The sequence below is a fragment of the Hypanus sabinus genome, unplaced genomic scaffold (genome assembly GCF_030144855.1).
Source record: "Hypanus sabinus isolate sHypSab1 unplaced genomic scaffold, sHypSab1.hap1 scaffold_233, whole genome shotgun sequence".
NCBI classification, from domain to species: Eukaryota; Metazoa; Chordata; class Chondrichthyes; order Myliobatiformes; family Dasyatidae; genus Hypanus; species Hypanus sabinus.
Window position 1 is genome coordinate 278,965 of NW_026780444.1, and position 22,703 is coordinate 301,667.

Sequence of the window (22,703 nt, forward strand, 5' to 3'; positions counted from 1 at the left end):
TGAGTTTAAATATGATAAAGTTTAACACTGCAGCCATTTTGAATCGAAGAATCTAAAATTGTAAAGTCGGCTTTTAACATGCTGTTTACAATAATACTCACAGTTCTGACTAACAAAACATGACAATAGTTAGCGATCAATAATATATTAACCTCTGCCGTGAATATACCCAGTGGCAGCCCCAATCACCATCTGTTGCAACAGACTCCACAGATCGATCACTCTTTGGCTGAAGAAGTTTCTCTCAGTTTTAAAGGGAAGCTTGTTTATTCCGAGGCTATCCTCTCAGACCCCAGACTTGGATCTAAAACTGTGATATCTCAGGGTCACACAGCTGAATCTGCCACTCACCGACCCCCGAATCCTCACACATGGTCCGCACATCTCACAGCGAGTGGTGTAATCAGAAATTTCCCCACAACCAATGCCCAACGCCCCGAGCCTTCTGATTCACTGTGAAAGGAGGATCATCCAGCCCCCACCTGTGGAAGTACTGACCTGGGCCAAATCCCCGATACTGATAGCTACATAGGCCCAGTGTTTCCCAGGTCACAGCTCACTCAGCAGCTCGCCCAGGACTCCTTGTCGCCAGTAATGTGCTGCAGTGTCTCGGCCATTCAGAGTTCAAACAGCAACACTCCGACATCAACCTGTGGCAGAACGGGAACCTGACTGGGTCAGAGATACTGATAGCTACATAGGCCCAGTGTTTCCCAGGTAACGGCTCACTCAGCAGCTCGCCCAGGACTCCTTGTCGCCAGTAATGTGCTGCAGTGTCTCGGCCATTCAGAGTTCAAACAGCAACACTCCGACATCAACCTGTGGCAGAACGGGAACCTGACTGGGTCAGAGATACTGATAGCTACACAGGCCCAGTGTTTCCCAGGTCACAGCTCACTCAGCAGCTCGCCCAGGAGTCCTTGTCGCCAGTAATGTGCTGCAGTGTCTCGGCCATTCAGAGTTCAAACACCAACACTCCGACATCAACCTGTGGCAGAACGGGAACCTGACTGGGTCAGAGATACTGATAGCTACATAGGCCCAGTGTTTCCCAGGTAACGGCTCACTCAGCAGCTCGCCCAGGACTCCTTGTCGCCAGTAAAGTGCTGCAGTGTCTCGGCCATTCAGAGTTCAAACACCAACACTCCGACATCAACCTGTGGCAGAACGGGAACCTGACTGGGTCAGAGATACTGATAGCTACACAGGCCCAGTGTTTCCCAGGTAACGGCTCACTCAGCAGCTCGCCCAGGACTCCTTGTCGCCAGTAATGTGCTGCAGTGTCCCGGCCATTCAGAGTTCAAACACCAACACTCCGACATCAACCTGTGGCAGAACGGGAACCTGATGAACCTCTGACTGAGCCAGAGAGTGGGCTGGAAAACCTGGGCGCGGGGCACCAGCAGGCGGGTATAATCTTTCACATTGTCTCCACCAGCTAAACTGAACACATTTTATCATTATCCTATTGTTCTCTATAGGTCCTATAGAGAACATTATCCTATAGGTCTCTATTCTTTGGAGCGTAGAAGGTTAAGGGGGGATTTGATCGAGGTATTTAAAATTTTGAGAGGGATAGATAGAGTTGACGTGAATAGTCTGTTTCGATTGAGAGGAGGGGAGATTCAAACGAGAGGACATGATTTGAGAGTTAGGGGGTAAAAGTTTAAGGGAAACACGAGACGGTATTTCTTTACTCAGAGAGTGATAGCTGTGTGGAATGAGCTTCCTGTAGAAGTAGTAGAGGCCAGTTCAGTTATGCCATTTAAGGTAAAATTGGGTAGGTATATGGACAGGAAAGGAGTGGAGGGTTATGGGCTGAGAGCGGGTAGGTGGGACTAGGTGAGATTAAGAGATCGGCACGGACTAGGAGGGCCGAGATGTCCTGTTTCCGTGCTGTGATTGTTATATGGTTATATGGTTAAATGAGATCTTGCCCAGCAAAATTGGACATCACATTCCCTGCAGGCTAACAGGAATAAAACACGTTTAATATAAAATTGAAAGTAAAGTGCTGGAAACTCGGAACATCAGATTGGATGTGTGTAAAGAGAAACTGTTGAAAACCCAGTATCAGGCCTGATCATCTGAACGGTTCCAGCATTTTCTCTTTTTTACTTTAAATGATGCACAACTATTGACCGATTACAAGATGTTTGTGACGGCCTGAACAAATGTACACAAATGTAAGTCCCACATTCATTAGTTTTCTTTTCATTCCAACACAGGGTTAGTACAGTCGACACATTCAATACTCACAGCATCCATCCCACCCCACTATCAATCTGTTACATCTGATCCCGAGGCCACTGACTCTGCCTGAGGGATATTGACCAGAGCGATAAAGATGTACGCCAATCCCTGCAGGTCATAAGGGCTGTTACCCTGACAACGGAGAATGTGACTCTTCAAAAATGACTGATAAAGATGCAGCAAGTTTCCTCATGGCAAATGTTGAAAGTTGAAAATAAAATTGTAATGGTGTCTTTTCTCCCGCTCATGCTACATTAAATAAATCCTCTGGTAGTTCAGATAACAAAAAAGCGATTTCAGGAATAACCCAGTGAGACAAAATACTTCACAATGAAAACAATGTAGCAGAAAGATTGTTGATATATCATCATTGGTGAGATACAGACTGGACAGAAATTGAACAAGATGGTTGTTATATATCTTTGAGGCGGCGAGGTACAGAATGGACGAAGGTTGAACAAGATGGTTGATATATATCTTTGAGTTGGTGGGATAGAGGTTGGACAGAGGTTGAACAAGATGGTTGATATATGTCATTGAGGTGGTGGGATACAGTCTGGACAGAGGTTGAACAAGATGGTTGATATATATCATTGGGGTGGTGGGATACAGACTGGACAGAGGTTGAACAAGATGGTTGATATATATCATTGAGGTGGTGGGATACAGGTTGGACAGAGGTTGAACAAGATGGTTGATATATGTCATTGAGGTGGTGGGATACAGTCTGGACAGAGGTTGAACAAGGTGGTTGATATATATCATTGGGGTGGTGGGATACAGACTGGACAGAGGTTGAGAAGATGGTTGATATATATCATTGAGGTGGTGGGATGCAGACTGGACAGAGGTTGAACAAGATGGTTGATATATGTCATTGAGGTGGCGGGATACAGTCTGGACAGAGGTTGAACAAGATGGTTGATATATATCATTGGGGTGGTGGGATACAGACTGGACAGAGGTTGAACAAGATGGTTGATATATATCATTGAGGTGGTGGGATACAGGTTGGACAGAGGTTGAACAAGATGGTTGATATATGTCATTGAGGTGGTGGGATACAGTCTGGACAGAGGTTGAACAAGGTGGTTGATATATATCATTGGGGTGGTGGGATACAGACTGGACAGAGGTTGAGAAGATGGTTGATATATATCATTGAGGTGGTGGGATGCAGACTGGACCGAGGTTGAACAAGATGGTTGATATATATCATTGAGGTGGTGGGATACAGACTGGACCGACGTTGAACAAGATGGTTGATATATATCATTGAGGTGGTGGGATACAGACTGGACCGACGTTGAACAAGATGGTTGATATATATCATTGAGGTGGTGGGATACAGACTGGACAGAGGTTGAACAAGATGGTTGATATATATCATTGAGGTGGTGGGATACAGACTGGACAGAGGTTGAACAAGATCGTTGATACATATAATTGAGGTGGCGGCAGACACTGTGAACTAAGATTGATCAAGATGGTTGATATAAATCTTTAAGGTCGTGAGATACAGGCTGGGCAGAAGTTGACCCAGATGGGCAGGAGACTGCATTGAATTGAATTGACTTTATACATGCGGAGTAAAAATATTTACGTTTCGTCTCCGTCTAAATGTGCAAAGTGCAATTTATAGTAATTTATAATAAATTGTTTATACGATTTACTATAACTAATTTATACTATTTACAACAGGTCAGTCAACATAAAATAGAAATATAATTGTATCAGCTTGAATTAATCAGTCTGATTGCCTGGTGCAAGAAGCTATCCCGGAGCCTGTTGGCCTGGCTTTTCTGCTGTGATACCATTTCCCAGATGGCAGCAGCTGGAACAGTTTGTGGTTGGTGTGACTCGGCCATTTTTACACATCAGTCTCCGCAGAAGTCCAAATAGTGGGATGTTTATATGTAGTGATGCGCTGGGCTGTCCGCACCACTTTCTGCAGAGTCCTGGAATAGAGGAAATTACTGTTCTCATACCAGTGATGCAGCCAGTCAGGATGCTGTCAATTGTGCAACTGTAGATATTCCTGAGAATTTGGGGTGCCCTACCAATTTCTTCAACCATCTGAGGTGAAAGAGGCGCTGCTGTGCTCTTTTCACAACACAGCCAGTACGTACAGACAATGTGAGATCCTCGGTGATATTTCTGCCGAGGAACTTAAAGCTGTTCACCCTCTCAACCCCAGATCCATTGATGTCAATAGGAGTTAGCCTGTCTCCATTCTTCGTGTCGTCCACAACCAGCTCCTTTGTTTTGGTGACAATGAGGGGGGAGGTTATTTTCTTGACACCACCGTGTCGGGGTGATGACTTCTTCTCTATACGCTGCCTCGTTATTGTTTGGGATTTGGTCGATCAGTGTAGTATCATCCCCAAATTTAATTAGCAGATTGGAGCTGTGGGTGGTGACACAAGTTATGGGTGCACAGAGAGTAAAGGAGGCGGCTAAAGAGGCAACACTGAGGGACACCTGTGGGTCAGAGGGGCAGAGGTGAGGAAGCCCACACGTACTACTTGTCGGTGATCAACAGGAAGTCCAGGATCCAGCTACACAGGGCAGGGTGAAGGCCGAGGTCTCTGAGCTTCTTGTCGATACTTCACGCCTTCGTCTGGCTACTACTCTGCCCATGACTGCAAGGAACTGCAGAGAACTTCGGTCTACGCTGAGAATATCAGAGAAACAAGCGTTCCCTGCATGGATTACTGCTACACATCTCCCAGCGTCGGAAAAGCAGGCCATGTACTCAAAGATCCTCACAAGCTGGACATTCTCGCCGCAAATCCAGGGCCCATTAGGGAAGAGATACAAAGGCCTTAAAGCGCGCACAACCGAGCTCCATGACTGCGATTATAAGCCAAATGAATGATAAAATGGACTCTACCTCACAATGTAACTCGACGTGACCCTGCGTCAAGTGTCTATCTGCACTGTACCTATTCAGCGGCCATAATGCTTTGTTACACTTATTGTTTTGTCATAAATCAGCTCAATGTACTGTTGTAATGTATTGACCTGTGGTATGTTAGACAAGTTTTAACTGCAGCTCAGTTCGTGATGACTACAGTAGCATGAAAACGTGTGGGTACCCCTGGTCAAAATTTCTCTTACTGTGAATAGCTAAGCCAGTGAAAGATTACCTGATTTCCAAAAGGCACGAAGTTAAAGGTGACACATTTCTTTAATATTTTAAGCAGGATTACTCTTTTATTTCAATCTTTTACAGTTTCAGAATAATAAAAAAGGAATAGGGCCCGAAGCAACAGTTTGTGCACCCTGCATGGCAGCACATAGTAACACCCCATTATCCAGTATCATAGCCTGTAAACGCTTTTTTTAGCCAGTTAAGAATCTTTCAATTCTTGTTGGGAGATTTCCCTCCATTCTTCCTTGCAAAAGGCTTCTAGTTCTGTTAGATTCTTGAGCCGTCCTGCATGTACTGTTCTATTGAGCTCTCTACACAGATTTCCGATGATGTTTAGGTTGGGGGATTTTGAGGGCCATGGCAAAACTTTCAGCTTATGCCTCTTGGGGTAGACTATTGTGGCTTCTGAGGTGTGCTTAGGATCATTATCCTGTTGTAGAAGCCATCCTCTGTTCATTTTCAGCTTTTTTACAGACAGTATGATGTTTGCCAATATTTTAACTGTAGCTCAGTTCGTGATAATTATAAACAAATTCCCGATTTTAATTGTCTGGAATTATTGGACATGACTGAGCCTCTGCTTTGGAACTTCAGATGGAAATTCGACTAACTGTTGTTGTTGATTTGGAAATTCTGAAGGAAAACTTAACTGAGAAAACTTATATGAGAAGCTCAGATAAATGGAAAAATCTAAATCCTTACATAAATAAGTAATCTACCTATGCAATATTGGCTGCACTTTGGGAGGTCAAAAGAGTGGAATGAAACATACTGCCATATTGCAGAAAAAAACATATTGTCCATCCACAACGAGAGGACGAGACAGATCTGGATCTCACTGCCTGTCTGGAAGGCCGAAAGGTGAAGCTACACGTTCACGTGGAGCAGTGGCTTGCAGGTCTGCGGAAAATTGTGAACAGCCGTTATTTCACAGTTACACCAGCTACAGAGTTAGTTTTTCTCTCGGAGGGAAATGGAAATAAATCAAAAACCGGGATATTCACTTTCTGATTTGTTCCACTTTGACGGGTGTTCGGTGCGCGACCAGGAGTATCGGAGTCCTGGTGGTTCCGCCTCCAATATTGGGTGGTGCAAACTGTGATCGATATCGCTGTGCACCAATGGTATTAGTGCAGCTCATAAACCCTCTATTGACTGCTGGGGTTCACGTGAATAGTAGCTCAGCCGTTAAACCGACCAAACTCGGGCACAGTAGTGCGTGGGTGACGTAAGGCACCGCGTACATGAGGGCAGATCCCCGTGTGGGGAACCCATGTGTGACGTCACATGTGGGGTGCGCTCGCATTTAAAAAAAAGCTCGATTGATGTTTCTTAAGATTTCAGTGGGACAACAGCATTAAGCCTGGGTTTCATCACTGAATCCATTGGCAGGTGTGTTCATTTTTCAACTCTACTGCTCCCAGTGTAGAGTGGCATCCTGCTTCAAAACATTCTCCAAGGTAACATGTCTGAACGACTGGCCTCCTGTCGCACTCACCTCAATGATAAGCCAATGCTTTGAGAGCTTGGCCATGACTACATCCGCAGCATGCTACCACCCACACTGGACTCCTCAACCATTTTCCTTCCGACACAACCGACTGTTCTTGCACTGCAGCATTTAACACCATAATTCCCTCCAGGCTGGACAGGAAGCTCAGAGACCTCGGCCTTGACCCTGCCTTGCGTAGCTGGATCCTGGTCTTCCTGTCAGATCGCCGGCAGGTGGTAACAGTGGGCCCCCCTCAACACCGGTGCTCCTCAGGGCTGTGTTCTAATCCTCCTCCATTAACCCGTGTACACCCATGACTGTGTTGCCGCCCACAGCTCCAATCTGCTAATTAAATTTGCTGACGACACTACATTGATAGGCCTAATCTCAAACAGTAACGAAGTGGCCTACAGGGAAGAGGTTATCACCCTGAAACAGTGGTGCAAGAAAACAACCTCTCCCTCAATTTCACAAAAACAAAAGAGCTGGTTGTGGATTACAGGAGAAATGGATACATGCTAACTCCTATTGATATCATTGGATCTGGGGTTGAGAGGGTAAGAGCCTCATGTACCTCGGTATAAACATCACTGAGTATCTCAAATGGTCTGTACATACTGGCTGTGTGGTGACAAAAGAACCACAGTGGCTCTTCCAGCTCAGACCATTGAAAAGATTGAAATGGGGACCTATATTCTAAGGATTTTCTACAGGGCCACAATTGAGAGCATCCTGACTGGATGCATCACTGCCTGGTATGGGAACCGTACCTCCCTCAATTCGCAGGACTCTGCAGAGAGTGGCGCGGACAGCCTAGTATATCTGTAGTTGTGAACTTCCCACAGTTTAGGACATTTACAAAGACAGGTGTGTTAAAAAGGGCCCCAAGAATCATTGGGGACCCGGGTCACCATGACCACAAACTTTTCCATCTGCTACCATCCTGAAATGGTACAGCAGCATAAAATCCGGGACGAAAGAGCTCCGGAACAGCTTCTTCCACGAGGCCATCAGACTGCTTAATTTATGCTGACTCAAATGTATTTTTATGTTGTGTTGACTATCGTGTTGAATATACTATTTATTTTAAATTAAATTGCAGATTGCTCATTTCGACGGAAACGTAACGTAAAGATTTTTAGTCCTCATATCCACGAAGGATCTAAGTAATAAAGCCAATTCATTTCAATTCTCCCGGATACGCTGAAGATCATCTAGGTGCTGCTCCAGATCCCTCACACAGTCTTCAAGGTGCTGCAGCTGGATCCCAGGACTCCAACAACCAGCACGAAGAACACAGAACCGGCATTTACTACACTAGGTACAGTGAGAGAGAAAACGTACCAGAGTCAATGACTTGTTTGAGCTCATAATTTTGTTTATCAATCTCCCCTCATTCTTCTATGTTCTGAAGAATGGTCCTCACTTGTTCATCCAGCCCCTGCAACGTCCTTGTCCATTTCCCCTGTACACTTTAAGCCTCATTTGCATCTATCTTGAAGGTAGGTGAACAAAAAACTGCAGATAATATCAGGCCTTACCAATGTCTTACAACTTCAGCATAACATCCGTCCACAGTACTTAGTAAATTGATTTATGAAGGCCAATAGGACTAAAGCTTTCTGTGCGATCCTATCTGCTTCTGCCGCCACTTCCCATGAATTAACCATATAAAACCATATAACAATTACAGCACGGAGGTATGCCATCTCGGCACTTCTGGTCCGTGCCGAACGCTTACTCTCACCTAGTCCCACTGGTCTGCACTCAGCACATAACCTCCCCACCATTCATTTCTTGTCCAGATACCTATCCAATTTTACTTTAAATGACAATACCGAACATGCCTCTACCACTTCTACTGGATGCTCGTTCCACAGAGATACCACTCTCTGAATAAAGAAATTCCCCCCCCCTCATGTTACCCTTAAACTTTTGCCCCCTAACTGTCAAATCATGTCCTCTTGTTTGAATATCGCCTACTCTAAATGGAAAATGCCTATCAACGTCAACTCGATCTATCACCTCATAATTTTAAATACCTCTATCAAGTCCCCCCTCAACCTTCTACGCTCCAAAGAATAAAGACCTAACTTGTTCAACATTTCCCTGTAACTTAGGTGCTGAAACCCAGGTAACATTCTAGTAAATCTTTAAAGTAGTAATAATGGAGCATTGCTGCTGCCATATCCCATTATGGTGCTATATTCCTTAGTGCCCTGCCGTTCACTGTGGAAGAACTACATTGTAAAGCCGCGCATTTTCTGCATTAAATTCCATTGGCCATTTTTTAGCTTTTTTTTTGCAGCAGAAGCAGATCCGTCTGCAAGCCATGATAGCCTTCTTCACTGCCCACTGCACCACAAACCTGGTTACAATCACGGATTTGATGATCCAGTTAACCACATTATCATCCAAACCACCGAGATACATGGAAAACATCAAAAGACCCAGATCGATCTCTGTGGCCCACTACTAGTTACAGGCCAACACGTACAAACAAGCAGGATGAACTCAGCAGGTCGGGCAGCGTCCGTTGAAATGAAAAGTCAACGTTTTGGGCCGAGACCCTTCGTCAGGACTGAAGAAGGAAGGGGCAGGGGCCCCATAAAGAAGGTGGGGACAGGGTGGAAAACCAATCAGAGGAAAGATCAAGGGGTGGGGGAGGGGAAACAGGAGGGTATAGGCAGGAGAGATGAAGAAGGAATGTAAGCTTGAAAGCACTATGGGTAGTAGCAGAAGGCAGAATCATGAGAGAGGTGATAGGCAGCTAGAAGAGGAGATAGAGTGAAAGTTGGTGGAAGGGAGAGGGAGGGAATTACCGGAAGTTGGAGAATTCGATGTTCATACCAATGGGAGAGGTTCCTCCCTCCTCCGATCACCTCTCTCCCCCAACTTTCTTTATGGGGCCCCTGCCACCTCCTTCTTCAGTCCTGACGAAGGGTCTTGGCCCAAACGTTGACTGTTCATTTCAACGGATGCTGTCCGACCTGTTGAGTTCTTCCAGCTTGTTTGTACGTGTTGATTTGACCACAGCATCTGAAGTGTACTTTGTGTTTACTAGTTACAGGCCTCCAGTCAGTGAGGCAACCCTCTACTACCACTCTCTGGCTTCTCCCACAAAGCCAATGTCTAATCCAATTTAATACCTCATCCTGAATGCGAGTAATTCACCCTACTGGATCAGTCTCCCATGCGCGACCTTTCCAAATGCATTAGTAAAACCCATGTAAACAATATACATTGCCTTGCCTTCATCCACTTTCCTGTTGTTCTGGATAGCAATAGCAGGATCAGTGCGAGTCAGCATGGATGTACGAAGGGGAAATCATGCTTGACTAATCTTCTGGAATTTTTTGAGGATGTAACTATGAAAACGAACAAGCGAGAGCCAGTGGATGTAGTGTACCTGGACTTTCAGAAAACATTTGATAAGGTCCCACATAGGAGATTAGTGGGCAAAAGTAGAGCACATGGAATTGGGGGTAGAGTACTAACATGGATAGAAAATTGGTTGGCAGACAGGAAACAAAGAGTAGGGATTAAAGGGTCCTTTTCAGAATGGCAGGTAGTGACTAGTGGGGTACCGCAAGGCTTGGCGCTGGGACTGCAGCTATTTACAATATACATTAATGATTTAGATGAAGGGATTAAAATTTAGATGAAGGGATTAAAAGTAACATTAGCAAATTTGCAGACGACACCAAATTGGGTTACAATGTGAAATATGAGCAGGATGTTGGGAGAATGCAGAGTGACTTGGACAGGTTTGGTGAGTGGGCAGATGTATGGCAGATGCAGGTTAATGTGGATAAATGTGAGGCTATCCATTTTGGTGGCAAGAAAAGGAAGGCAGATTGCTATCTGAATGGTGTCAAGTTAGGAAAAGGGGAGGTACAACAAGATCTAGGCGTCCTTTTTCATCAGAATGCCACTGAAAGTAAGCATGCAGGTACAGCAGGCAGTGAAGAAAGCTAATGGCATGTTGGCCTTCATAACAAGGTGAGTTAAGTATAGGAGCAAAGAGGTTATTATGCAGTTTTACAGGGCCCTGGTGAGACCACACTTGGAGTATTCTGTTAATTTTTGGTCTCCAAATTTGAGGAAGGACATTCTTGCTATTGAGGGAGTGCAGCGTAGGTTCACGAGGTTGATTCCCGGGATGGCGGGACTGTCATATGTTGAAAGAGTGGAGCGACTGGACTTGAAAATACTGGAATTTAGAAGGATGAGAGGGGATCCGATTGAAATATATAAGGTTGTTAAGGGATTGGACACGCTAGAGGCAGGAAACATGTTCCCGATGTTGGGGGAGTCCAGAACCAGAGGCCACAGTTTAAGAATAAGAGGTAGGCCATTTAGAACAGAGTTGAGGAAAAACTTTTTCACCCAGAGAGTTGTGGATCTATGAAATGCTCCATCTCAGAAGGCAGCGGAGGCCAATTCTCTGAATGCTTTCAAGAAAGAGTTAGATAGAGCTGTTAAAATTAGCGGAGTCAAGGGATATGGGGAGAGGGCAGGAACGGGGTACTGATTATGGATGATCAACCATGATCACATTGAATGGAGGTGCCCGCTCGAAGGGCCAAGTAGCCTACTCCTGCACTTATTTCCTATTGTCTATAGCTTCAGCAAAATCTCTGTAGTTAGACATGACCTACCACTCACAAAGCCATAATCAGTGCATGTCTATCAAAATAATTATACATCCAGTCCTTTAGAATACTTTCCAATAACTATCTGAATACTAATGACAGGCTCATCAGGTTATAGTTTCGTGGATTATGTTTAAACAGAAGAACAAGTTTGCCTATCCTTCAATCCTCTGGTAACACTCCTGTCTCTATGGATGTTTTAAATATGTGCCGGGGCGCTGGCAATTTATCCACTTGCCTCCTGAAGGGTTCAATAGAGCGCGTTGTCAGGCTGTGGGGATTGATCCACCCTGATTGTCCACAGGGTAGCAAGCATCTCCTCCTTTGTAATCTGTCCTGTTGATGGCTCTAGAGACGGTGCACGAGACGTTCACTAAGATATTGCCTGGGTTAGATCTATTACTAGAGGCTGGACAAACTTTGCTAGTTTTCTATGGAGCGGTGCAGGCTGGGCTGACAGTTAAAGGAGGTTTATAAGATTATGTGAGGCACATGGGTCGCTGGACTGTGCTACCTGGGCCATTGTTAAAGGCAGATACATCGGGGTCTTTTAAGAGACGTTTCGGTCTGAGGGAAAAGGAAGGATATGGACATTGTTCAGGCAGAAGGGATTAGTTTGGCTATTTGATTGGTAACTTAATGGTAGAGCAAAACATTGTAGGCTGAAAGGCCTGTTCCTGTGCTGTACAATTCTATTTTCTGTGTTTCTTGTCATGAAGTTTCGGAGTAACGGAGGCAAATGGGGTGCGTGCGAACAACACACCAGCTGGAGCCCAATATGCGAAATGTGAGATCATCAGCTTCTGTAGAGGAAACTGAAAGACTAGTTGTGTCTACATGGTGGAGTACTGGGGTGCGGTGGGTAAAGAGCAAAGTCAAAGGTACATTGTCTTTATTATAAGAGTTATTGGCTATACGACTGAAATTACAGCATGAATTATTTTTGCTTCAGTGGAGTCATAAAAAAGTGCATCTCAGAACAAGGGCTTCGACCCATCTAGTCTGTGCCCAAACGTTTGACCTGCCTACTTCCATCGACCTGCGCCAGGTCCACAGCCCTACCTACCCCTACCATCCATTTACTAACCCAAACTTCTCGTGAAAGTGGAAATTGAGCTCGCGTGCGTAAGCTGCACTGGCAGCTCTTTGCACACTCTCGCGACGCTGGGAGTGAAGGAGAATCCCTCATGTTCCCCTTAAACTTTTCAGTCTTATCACATAACCTCTAGTTGTTGTTCCACCAAACCTCAATGCAAAAAAGTCTGCTTGCGTTTACCCAAGTAATATCTTGCATCATTTTGAATACCTCTATCAACTCTCCTCTCAATCTTCTAAATTCCAAGGAATAAAGTCCTAACGAATTCAGTCTTCCCTTATAACTCAGGTCGTCCAGGCAGCATTCTTGTGAATCTTCTTTGTTCTCTTTTATAGAAGTGATGTCAATGAAAGCTGCATATTTACAGATGGGCTGTGAATTGTCTGCTCGACTGGGATGGGGATGGGATCCGTAACTCTGTGACCCGGGAGAGGGGAATGGGGAAGAATTGTAGGCAAGAAAAGTATGAAGGAATGGGAAAATACGGAAAGAAGCGTCGGAGGCCTGTGAGCGGCGAGGAGCAGAGTCACCGGTGTACGTGGGAGACCCTCTACCTGTCACGTGATTCGGTTACGAACTCCCAATTTACAGCAGATCTGCAGCATCTGTGGGGCAATGCTCCACGTACAAGTGCTAGTTCATCATTCGTCCGCTCAGACAAGACTGTGAGATCCAGATCTCTCACGTTCTCTCGGTATGGGTGGGAGTTTCTTTTTACCCCATTCACCTGTTATGACCTGCCAAAGTGTAGCCAATGTGTCCCGATATGTAACCGCAATTAATGGAGAATTAAGCCTTTCCATTTATCTGGTCTTCTCAAAAACGATTGCACTTCGGTTAAGCCTGCCTAGATATTTTTATTGTTTAGTTTTATTTTGTACTATAGTGAATGAACCTACATAATGTATATAATTATTGTAATTCACTTCGTTTTTTCTGTTTATTATTGTACCGCAGCCGTGAAGGCAACAAATTTTATCACGCCTGTCGGTGATGTTAAACCTGACTGAAATTGACCAACCCATCGATCACGTGATCATATTTTACCGCAGATCTGCAGCATCCGCCGGTTTATTCCCGCGGCCCCGCCCCCGTTGTATCGACGAGGCAATTGTACTGCGCATGCTCAGCCTCCGGATGGGCGGTATTTTCTTTCCGTTCTGTGCAGAAGCGGATCGTCGGCGGGAGCCGGGAGACGGATATTTGCCTGCGCGCAAAGATATCAAATCCCCTCCGGTGAGTATTGAATCCGGTCCCGAATGCGGGGTTCTGATGTCGGGCAGAGAGTCCCGCTACCTTACCCGGACAGGCTGCCTTCGCACCGAACCTCCTGAGATAGCCGCCTCTCAGCTCCTGGTGTTCTGGTCCGAGGAGCGGGTGGAGCTGCTGATGCCGCGAATACACCCATGCGTTCAGTTGTACCCAGGGGATTTTACCTCTATCACCTGGTCCTTAAGATTTTAAATTATTGGCTTAAAATCTTCATTTGGATCGATGCCTGGGGTCGATAATTGTTTTACATAATTCCAGTACACCGGAAGCGGCAATTCGGCCCGTTGTTTTCTTGCAGGCAGAGGGTTAAACAGAGTAATCGCACTCTCGGGACACTCCCCCACCTGTATAGGTAGCTTCATCTTTCTCCCGTTCAGACAGGACAGTGAGATCCAGATCTCCCACGTCCTCACGGTGTGGATGGACAATTGTTCTCTTGACTCCATTACACTGTTACGACCTGTCGAAGTGCAGGCAATGTTTCCAAGTGGAAACCCTATTAATGCGAGAATTAAGCCTTTTCCATTTATCACGAATCCTCGCTTATTTGTGCAACTCAGCGACGTCTCCCTCCAGAAGTTTCAAAGCAGACGTTTAGTCTGCCTAATAATTCGAACACAATTAAAGAGGGGTATCGTTTATTATTGTCATAAACTGAGGTTTAGTGAAAATCCTGTCTTCAGTACCATCCATGAATATCAATACATTACAACAGTACGTTGAGGTGAAAGTGTGGTGCAGGTAGACATATGATGCAATGTGCATTGTGAGGTCAGGGGTCCACCTCATCACATTGGGGAGCATTCAACTTGGTTCATTCTGCTCATTCCGTGTTATTTTGACCAACCTTTGTCCAGTCTGTATCCCATCGCCGCAATGCTATCTATCAGCAATGTTTCTTCTAACATTTCTGTTTTTTTTGTGTGGTATTGTCTTGCACCTTTCAGCTCATTGAGTTATCCAGGAATCGCTTCAGTGAGCTGGAACTACCAGAGATTTAGTTGAATACAACACAAGGCAGATTAAATCCAGCCATTACAATTTTAGTTTTACTGTTACAAAATGGTTGCAGTGTTAATCTTTGTTCTGATGAAACTCATAGCATCTGATGTTGAACCTGTTACTTCCGTTGTTCGGTTATGTTCAGTGAGCCACTTCCTCCGTTTCCAGGGTAACCGCCCGTCAGGGCTGCAGCAAATGTTGCACTTTTTATCGCTCTGTGGTCGCCGCCTCTCAGCGTAGAGACAGTGGCCTCGGGAGCTAATGTAACAGAGTGATAGTAGGAGGAAAGGATGCTGTGAGCATTGGCTCTATGGAGTGTGTTACACCAGGGTCGGAATGAACTCTGAACTAACAAATTGATGGAGGTGGGAATGGCATTTACAAATTTTGGGAAGTTCCAGACATTCTGCAATCATTTACTGTCTGTGCGTTAACATGAAAAAGGGGAAATCTGCTGTTGCAGGAAATTTAAAGTAAAAAGAGAAAATTCCAGAAACATCAGCTGATCGGTATCATCTTGGACAGTCTCAGTTCTGGAACTGGGTCTTCCACCATTTCTCCTTTCAGAGATGTAGTCTAATGTACTGCGTTCCTAGCATTTTCTACTTTATAATTTTACACTGTTGGAAACATGGCAGCCAATGATCCCACAACAGTGATCAAATATGATCAGTTTAGCTGCTGAAGACTAGCTGAACTGTATCCGCATCCTCTCACAATCTACAGACTGATGAGTCCCGGCCAAGGCATAGGGTCATTAGGTTTGCCTTAGTTTGTGAATCGGAAATGGCAGGAATTCCACAACCCACGACTAATACGTCCCAGGGGACTCAGTGTGTTTGTGTTATAATATTGCGATGGACTCTCTGAGAATATAGAACTGGCAGGAAACGGGCTACAGTGCAGATTGGTAATCCTACAAACACCAAAGCGTCCCAGGGGAGTCGGTGTGTGGGTTATAATATTAGGAAGACGTCTCTAAGAATATGGAACTGGCAGTATATGGGCTTCAGTCCAGGTTGGCAATTCTGTAGTGAGGCGACTGGTTCTGGAGAAACACTGTCCACACCGCCTAATTCTCCTTGCAGTATTTCACGGTTATTGAGATTGTTCCTCAAAGTAGAACAGAACTGCACACAATTCTAAAAAAATGGATTCTCTGTGTCTTTTACAACTGTAGCATTCACTCCCAAATCCGCTTCTCAATACCTTAATTTATTAAAGTCAATAGGCCCAAACAGCACGTTACAACCCTTTCTAACTCTTGTGCCACTTTCACGGGAATATGGATCTGTGTTCCTATGTCAGTTTGTTTTGACATACATCGCAGACCCTTACCAATCATTACCAATATTTTTTTTTTTTACTGCGAAATTGCATCACCTCACTCTGGTCTGCATTAAATTCGCTCTTCAAGTTGTCAAGACAATTTCTCAGCTATTTGTAATTTTCGTAGATTTCCACACGTTCTCCTGCACCCGCAAATTTTCAAATTTAGTATAATACGCAAAGATGGTGTTCCAGCTTCACCAACTTTTCATGTATAATCTAACTTGTTAATATCATAAACAATAAAACACTAAACCCTTTTCTCCGCAGCGCACCGCTAGTCACAAACCACCATTCAGAGAGACAAACATCTACAACCACTCTCTGGCTTCGCCCATTGATTGATCCTGAAAGTTAAGCACCAGCTGAAGATAAACAAAGATCCAATATGTGTGTAACGCATAAAATACTCCTGCACTGAGCTTACACTGCTTCATTTTCAATTCTATATTATTGAACTTTTTTTTTTTTGCTTTCGCACTACGGGAAATATGGCAGCTAATTGCGCTGCTCCAGATCCCACTCAATAGTAAGATAATGATCACGTGTTCTCAATTTAACTGCTGGAGACGCGTTGAAATATATTCCCACCCTCTGGTGAACCACAGCCCGGCATCCCACCCAGTCAAATAATTATCAGTTTCCAGGTCTGTCCTGGATATACGGGATTCTCAGATTTAGAACTGGGAATAGCCGAGACACTGCGGCACATTACCGATTGTAAGGAGTCCTGGGAGAGTTGGAGCTTGGCTTATAGTTCTGAAAAGTTCCCTCATGGGAGGCTCATCTAGAAAATTGTGATGCATGGGATCAATAGTAAATTGGGCACCAGGATTCCGAGTTGGCTTGTCCTTAGAAGACAGGCAGTACAGGTCGAAGGTGTATATTTTGGCTGGAGGTCTGTAATTAGTCGGGGGCCGCAGGCTGCAAGCCCCAGAAGAGTCCATTGTCATGAGTGACGGGAAAGCAGTAGATCATGTTTTCATTTTGTTCAATTGCAAGATGCAAAAGCGTTTTCTTTGCGAAACATTCATTTTCTATTATCATCTCTGCCACACAAAAATTAGGTTATTTTTGGAATTCACATGTGGAAAGTGAGGCTACACCTGATTCAGAACTTGCCTGTGTCAGAGATCACGTGTAGGGATGATATTGGGCAGAGTGTAAGAGCATTTCATCGCAAATTAAACGGATCTATAACAGCAAACACGAGTAAATCTGCAGATGCTGGAAATTCAAAAAACACATACAAAATGTAAAATGCTAGAAATTCAAACAACACACATCAGATCCTGACGAAGGGTCTCGGCCCGAAACGTCGACAGTGCTTCTCCCTCTAGATGCTGACTGGCCTGCTGTGTTCCACCAGCATTTTGTGTGTGTTCTTTGATCTATTCCAGGGTGTGTTTTCTCACGGTCAGAATCGATACTGACCGACTTGATCTGTTGGAACAGGAATTGTCTCCTCAGCCCAAAGTAAGGATACAAACAAGGGAGAATTTGCGGATGTTGGAAATACAAGCTACACACGTAAAATGCTGGAGGAATTCAGCAGACGAGGATTCATCTATGAGAAAAATGTTCGGGCCGTGAACATTCGGCAGGATGAGAGAGAAAAAGGGGATGGGAATTAGATTTCAAAGATGTCGGAGGGAAGAGAGAAGCACAGCGTGACGGGTGACAGGCGATGTGCTGGCGAGTAAAGTAAATAGTTTGGAAGCTTATTGTCCGGTTTGATGGTGTTTCCTTCAATCAACTTATTCACTTTGTACTTTCGATTGCAAGCACATAAATTCTAATTTTACCAGCATTAGCATTTGGAATTCCTGACAATACCCTATAAAATCTGATTAGTATGATGCCATAAACAAAAATTCAGTATTAGGAGTCACCGTAGCATTGTCTAAAATTGTAAATGAAGTTAGGACAGGCGATGTTGAACTTCGAGCTTTGGCAAAGCCTTTGGCGAGGTGCCAGGCGGCAGCTTGGTGTGAAACAGTGGGTCCGATTCAGTCCAGGGAGACAGACTGACTTGGATTCAAAATTAACTTGAAGGTGGGAAGCAAAGAGTGGTAAGTTTTCGGAACTTCGTCATTCGCTACTTTATAACAATGATTTTGATAGGAATGCACAACGAATGGCCAGTAGGCTTGCAGTTTACAGAGTCACTGCGCGGAATGAAGATAATCGTACATTATAACGGATCTTGATCAGTTAGGGAAATGGGCCGTCGAGCAGTATCTAGTTTTTTCTTTTTGATTATGTAGTTCAATCTAGTTTTATTGGACTGTGTCATGTAAACCATGGTCCTGTAAAACGTTATCTCATTTTTACTATCCACTGTACCAGCAGTTATGGTCGAAATGACAATAAAAGTTGACTTGACTTCACCTGACTTGTTAACAGTCTTTTCCCGACGTCACTGTTGATGGAAACTAGGGAAACATTTTGGATGTGAGGGAAAATTTTCAAACGGAGATCAGCAGCGTTTTCACTCAGAGGTTGGTGATTATGTGGAGTGAACTGCCAGAGTGGATGAGGCAGGTGGAATAGTATCATGAAAAGGGAAGATGGGACGGATAGATGATGTGAAGGAGTCTGGAGAGATATGGGCCCATCGCAGGATATTGGACCATCTTGGTGTTCACAGTAGTTTGCATGATCTCGTTGCACTGAGCGGTCTCTATCCCTGGTCTATTACTGTGTGACTCCATCAGGAGGATCACCGGATATCATGTGCAATAATACTGATATGATGTGAAAGTTAATGTTAACTGGGGATGTTTGGTCGTTTGGTCCACTGCTGCTCTGATATAAGAGATGGAGATACTGTCATATTTGCAAATGAATCATACTCTGTCTAACTCACTGTTTGTTTCTTTGTAATACAGAGCATCTCCAGCAGGTGGAGGTTCCGTGCACCGGGGCCTGAGTGTTCAAGAAGACGACAATCAACAATCATCAGTCACAGTCAGAATGGACACAGGTATGGTCACTGGGATATTTATTATTAAAATCCTTCCATGTTGGTGCCTAATAGTTCAGATGTAGAAAAACACACTGGGCAGAGGAAAAAAATGCCACCAAACAGGATAATTGACCGCACGGGTAAAGAGGCCTTGACTAACGGATCGATCCAACAATTACAGCGCAGGGACCTGACGCCGGTAATGGTGGAATCACTCCGCTCACCAGGCAAAGCTTCACTTGAATGAAAGGAACAGGAGGTTCAAATACACGTGGTTGAGAAACACAGACATCAATGTGACGGCGGTCTTATGAGTGATGTAACAGTTCAGGGAAAAGTCAGGGTCTGTTTCACCTCTTTACAGTTCCTGAGGTGGAAGTGACTTCAAGCGTTCATTGATAAAAGTTGCTGAGCATTATTATATTTCATAGATTGCGTGATAGCACAGCATTTCATGTTTTGGAAGGGCAACTTCGTAAAAGTAAACCAGGACAGGACATGCATGTAATTAGTAGGGCCCGGAATAGTGTTGTCGAACAGGGGGAACCAGGGTTACAGACGCACAGTGCCCTGAAACTGTTTGCACACGGCACTTATGACACGGGAGGGGGTCCATTAAATTGGGAAGCCTACAGAAAGCATTCATGAGGATATCGAAAAGTGGAGAGCTTGAGCTCTAAGGAGAGGACGGGAAGTCAAACGACCACCTTCCTTGTGCTGAAGCCTCGATTTATCTGTTACTATCTTGGGAAGGGAACAGTAAACTTTAGTTCCCCTTCGAAATTCCCATCACCGGCGATAGAGGGTATTGGCAGTGTTTGCTGTCTGGGTGGTTGAAACAAGCGTATGAGCAAGTGAAGGCATAATGTGTGCCCGTGGTGACATGAAAAGTTCAGACAAATTTCTAAAGCGGTACAGCAGAGAGTTTCCTGACAGGTGACATCAGGTCTGATATGTAAACTCCAATGCCCATGAATTGAAAAGCCGACAAGAAGTGTTGGATACAGCTCAGTCCATGAAAGGAAAAGCTTTCTCCACCATTCGGTCCGTAAGCTCTCCTCAATGCTGCCACCTGGAAGGAGGTATAAGAACCATTGGTCTCACACTGTCAGGATCAGAAACAGTTCGACCCATTTATCCAACTGGATCCTGAAACAGTGTGGATAACTTCACTTACCTCAACACTAAACTGAACATTGAACACAACTTACCAGGCATCAACGACCGTTGTTCACACTTCCGTTATTTATTGATTTATCTACCTATTCTTCTGTTTGATAACTTGCTCTATTTGCAAAGTTGTCATTTGAGTAGTGATTGCCTGTCAGTCTTTTCTGATAATCTTTCATGGATTTGATTGTGTATCTTTGTTCTATTGTGAATAAGCACATATTGCACGACCGTTCGTAATAAGTTTACTTTTAACCCTGACGATGGTAGTGGAGAAATGATTGCAGCCCTCAATAGTAATGCATGGTGGACTTTAAAACTGAAACGCAGTGGAGGAAAGCTGAGTAAATTTTACAGATCCCTATTATGGTGCAGTGTGAGTGTTTGCACCTGACGATGTAAACATGAGTAGGATTTGTAATTTGTTGACAAGATGGCAGTGCCTCCTTGAGGAGGATGAAGTAGGTTTTGAGAGTATGGTGCCATAATTCTGGACACTGCAGGTATCAAAATTTTCCCAAGATTTCGCTGTTGAGCTGATCTGCGACATGACTTTAAATTCCAAGGAGCTCTGATGAAAAACCTGGTATAATCAGTGACCATCTGTCTTTGCCTCTTGTCGGCATTGGGATTGTGTTCAACTCCGTGTTTCCAGCAGGAATAAAACAGAAATGATAGCATGGAAACGGGCGCTTCGGCCCACCAAATTCATACTGACCTACTTATCTTTAAGCTTGCCCCATTTCTCTGTTGCTTTGTCCAACTTTCCCTCGTAGCCTACTTCCATCTTCTTCCCAGCACACAGCTTCTCAACATTGAAACTTTATTTGCGTTGCATGGGAAATTATACCCATCGCCTTCCACGTGAAAAAATGTATTGTCTGTCGCTTGAGTTTTTAGACTCCCTCATCCTGCAAAGTGTCTAACCTATATACTTTCTTGTTTATTTTATGTACATGTGTACGGTCACACTTCAATCTGCCATGGTCCATGGCAAACGATTCAAGACTATCTATATAACACAAAACCCAACATGCCCCGTCCAGTGACAGTTATCATTTTCCACTGGACTCTTTCGACCTAAATACATCCTTCGAATAGTTTAGTAACCGGAACTTCACGAAGTTCTCTAAAGTTCTCTAAGACTCTCTCAGCGAGATTTGCCAATGACTCTTATAGCAGTTACATGACGATCACCATTCAGGGGACGGAACGGGACCCGGGTGACTGGGCACCATCGATCTCAAGGTAATGGACTGACTGTGACCCAGGGGACTCGACAGTGTGGTCAGTGTGTGACCCAGAGATAGTTTATGCCACAGTTGGCGGAGAAAGTGTGACCCAGGGAACGGAATAGGGTATAATACAATGTCTGATCTGTGTGACGCAGTGGACTGGGGAATTTGGGTCACAGGAGGTTTTTGCTTGTGGGGGATAATCCCAGTGATATCTCCCGGTATCACCCGACACTGTTCCACTGATACCCTGGTCATCAGTGTTCAACTACTGTGTAGCCAATAATCAGTATTACAGTGGTTATTTTCTGTTCTTTTTCTGGAAGTGGATGTGTCCAACCACCGGCTTATCGGGATGGTCACCCAGCAGTCTCGGCTCCTTTATAATCACCAATTGTGAATCCTTGTTCTGATCAGCTGTAAATCACTCTGTTATAATCTGCAATTCATCATTTTTTTTTCAGGAAAGCCCTTAACGTGGGTGCGAAATGTACTCAAGAGACTTTTTCCAGGCAGCTCATCGAGGGAAGATGATCGGGTTACGGGAAGCAAGGTACCAAGGCAGGCACCAATAGAAAGCGGTCCGGCCGCACTGGAGGAGGAGCAAAGTCAGCCCAGAGACAGTGACGTCAGAGACACTGAGCAGGACCCTGGAACCGGCACCAGTGAGTCAACTGCCTGTCAGCTCGGAAGCTCATCAAACATGGAATTGTCAAGTCCCCAAGAAAGAGCGGGTGGGTAAAATATGAGGGTGATTTGTTCGCAGAATCCGGTAGCGAGGAGGGAAAATACAAGGCCTTGTTGTGGGGTTTGGTCAGAGGACAGGGGTGAATTGTGTATTTGTGTTACATGTGTTGTAATCGGGCACTTGTTACCCAGTACAGGAAATGACTTCCGATGACTTCCAGTGTGTGCATTAAGAGGAAATGCAGCTGTATGGGTGAAGAGAGCATTTCCAGAGGAGTGTTAAAGGAAATGTATTTACCTGGGAGTCTATGGGAAGAGCGTATCATTGACAGCCCCAGCATTAGCTGCCCATCCTAAATTGAAGTGGGTGGAGCGCTGGGGTGGGTTGAG

The 22,703-nt window shown here is 44.7% G+C and overlaps 1 long non-coding RNA gene across 1 annotated transcript; it reads left to right on the top strand.

Moving 5' to 3' along the window:
* The first annotated feature begins 13,803 nt into the window (after positions 1-13,803).
* LOC132387901 (uncharacterized) lies at positions 13,804-22,282 on the top strand. Its single transcript, XR_009510089.1, has 3 exons — positions 13,804-13,886; positions 19,145-19,239; positions 22,091-22,282. It is a non-coding gene; the product is annotated as an uncharacterized LOC132387901 (long non-coding RNA).
* The last annotated feature ends 421 nt before the right edge of the window (positions 22,283-22,703 follow it).